This window comes from Rattus rattus, chromosome 2 (assembly GCF_011064425.1).
Source record: "Rattus rattus isolate New Zealand chromosome 2, Rrattus_CSIRO_v1, whole genome shotgun sequence".
NCBI classification, from domain to species: Eukaryota; Metazoa; Chordata; class Mammalia; order Rodentia; family Muridae; genus Rattus; species Rattus rattus.
The window spans coordinates 73,068,662-73,071,859 of record NC_046155.1 but is presented as its reverse complement, the minus strand read 5'-3'; positions in this window follow the sequence as shown (position 1 = coordinate 73,071,859).

Genomic DNA, 3,198 nt, shown 5'->3' with positions numbered 1-3,198 from the left:
ACTGGCTTTCATTATCCTAGGCCTCAGGTCTCCCTCGGAGCTCAACTCTTAATACAGCGGTTCCTTTGGAATTTTCCGTCAGCCTCTCCTTTTGCCTTTCTGCCCCTCCATCATCATTTTGCTCCATCTAAGTGGTTAAGATATTAACAGCTAAATATTTCTTTAGATTTACAGACTCCAGGATATCAGGTGAACTTTGTAATGCTCCTCTTTAACGTCCGTTAAGGCAAAACACACAGATTCAAAGCACGGATGATGGGAATTGGTCCAGGAACAGAAGGTCCTTTACCATAGGATGGAGAAGACAAAAAGGCCTTCGATGAAGGAGACCCTGCCCAACATGGAGCCTTCCTGGCTGCTCTTCCTTCTCTTCCTATGACATCACTGTGCACTCTGGAGCTCTACGGGGTGGAATGCTGGACTTACCAGCTCCTCCATCTGCTTGAGATTGCTAGCCCTTGAGTAAACCTGTTCCTCCAGCCAGCCATCACCCACTGAATGCTGACCCTTCATTCAGTGAGCAGCCTGGGCTTTAATCCCAGTCACACTCTCATAACCAGAGAAGGTAGTAAGGGTGAGTTACACACGTTGCACGGCAACTTTGAACTCTCCAGGGAAGCAACCATGTCTAGAGCAGTGGTTCTCAACCTTCCTCATGGTGCGGCCCTTTAATACAGTGCCTCCTGTTGTGGTGACCCCCAACCATAGAATTATTTTTGTTGCTACTTCATAACTGTAATTTTGCAGTTGTTATGACTTGTAATTATTTATGTTTTCTGGTGTTCTTAGGTGACCCCTGCGAAAAGCTTGCTCAAACCCCAAAGGGGTCGTGACCCAGAGGTTGAGAATGGCTGGTCTAGAGCCTGATGTTCTATTTGAATTAATTTATTCTGAAATATTTTTGTTTTCATCTTATGTGTCTGAGTGTTTTGCCTGCATGTAAGTGTGCCATATGTGTGCAGTTCTCTATTAGACTTGAAGAGGGTGCTGGATCCTCTGGGGTGTGACAGATGCTTGTTACGTATCATGAACCATGCATGCTGGGAACCGTACTCGGGCTCTCCAGAGAGCAGTAATTGCTCTTATCCACTGAGCAACCTCTCTTGCCCCTCCATTTATATTTAAAGCACATGAAGCGCTTTGTGGGTAGTTTAATGTGTTCACTGCCCTGGGCCCGATGCTGTAACAGAGATGACAGGGCTCAAGTCTTAGTGCAGAGGAGGAAGAAGAAGTGATTTTATCTTTCTTAGGCTGAATCCTTGTAATAAAAAACTAACAAGACAACAGAAGCTTATTAGCATGTGTATGTGGATGTCTCAGGGGACAATGAGTAAATCACAGAGTTGCCATAATACTCTGAATTAGGGAAACATCTTCAGCATCTTGAACAAAGTAAAAGGGCCTCGAGTCCTTAAGACAAGCCAATGGCCAGGACACAAACACGCGAGAAACTGACGGGCAACGGCTGATCATCAGGTTCAGTATGATGCTTTTGATTCTCCAAGTATTAAGGGCCTGGCCAGGCATGGTGGCACTCACCTTTAATCTCAGGGAGGCAGAAGCAGGAGGATCTGTGAATTCAAGGGCAGCCTTCTTTACATAGTGAATTTGAGTCAGAGTTGTATGGTGAGATCCCTGCCCCCTCAAATGGCAACAGCAGCAACAACAACCCTGGCCCCCCAAACCACCAAAAGGCAGTAAGGCTCTAAAGTTAGCTTTGGGGATCAGCCTCATCATTAGGCAAATAAATAGGCGAGCATAGAAGATTTTCTTTCTTTACGGGGTGCCCCCGCTAGTCTTTTTTCTTAGTCCTCTCTCTCCTCCTCTCTCTCTCTCTCTCTCTCTCTCTCTCTCTCTCTCTCTCTCTCTCTCTCTCTCTCTCTGCTTATGTTTCTGTCTTCAAGAGCTTTTGTAATTTTAAAAGTGTTTATTTATTATGTATAGTGTTCTGCCTGCATGCCAAGAGAGGGCATCAGATCACATTATAGATGACTATGAACCACCATGTGGTTGCTGGGAATTGAACTTAGGACCCCTGGAAGAGCAGTCTGTGCTCTTAACCTCTGAGCCACCTCTCCAGCCTGCTTTTGTTGTTTCTTAAAATAATGTTTTCATGAATTCCTTGAGAATTTCATAATGCACCCAATGTATTTAGATTGTATTCACCCCTTGTTCTTCCTCTTAACTTCTCTGAGATTCATTCACCCTATCTTCCCACCTCCTCCCTTTTTTTTTTATAACTCATGAAGTCCAATTTGTGCTATTCATAATCACAGGTGTGGAGCCGCCCACCCACCACAGCCTTTAGAGGTGATTCCTCCCCTTTTCCCTCTATACTGGAATATTGACTTTTCTTTTCCTTTCTTTTCTTCTCTTTTCTTCCCCCACTCTTTCTTTCGAGACAGTATAAAAACCTGTCTGGCCTGGAACTCACTATGCAGGCCAGGGCAGTCTTGACCTCACAGAGCTCCACCTGTCTCCTCTTTCTGAAGTCTGAGATTAAAGCTTGGCCCTTCACACCTGACTCAGCTTTCTTGCTACAATGCTGAAAGTGCTTGCACTCTTATTTCCTTTTCTGTGTGAACACCATGGGTCTTTATCAATCCCACACCCATAAGAGGAGACTGAAGTTCATAGGGGTCATCCTGTCCAAGGCTTTATCCACGGGCAGAGTTGCATTGGAGCCTGGATCTCTCTGACTTTAACTCCATGGCAAATGACCTTCGTGTCTACAGTTGGACTGTGGAGTTAAGACACTGTTCTATTTGTGTGTCTAATTGGCTGGATATGCAAATGCTCTGAGGTTTCAGTAGTGGGTAAGTAGCTTTATTGGAAGGCACAGTGTGATAAAAAGCTTCTTTAGGGATTCCTGTGCTGGATTTAATAATAGAGCAAAGTCACAGATCCTTCTCAGTGGCAAGATTTGGGAGAGGAATGCTCTAAGGCCTGCAGTTTCCATACTTAAACATGATGGGAATCAGTGATGGCTCGTGGAAATGTACATCATTAGATGGTTAGGCCACACCCACATGGGTTCTGAGGCATTGTCTTGGATAAGGACCTAAAATCTGCCATAATCAATTTGCACCGCCAATACTTTTACACTTTGAGGACTACCATGCCCAGCAAAGACAGGGTACTGGGTTGTGATTGGTTACTTTTAATGAGCAACTTAATAAAACCTAGAATGATCTGGAA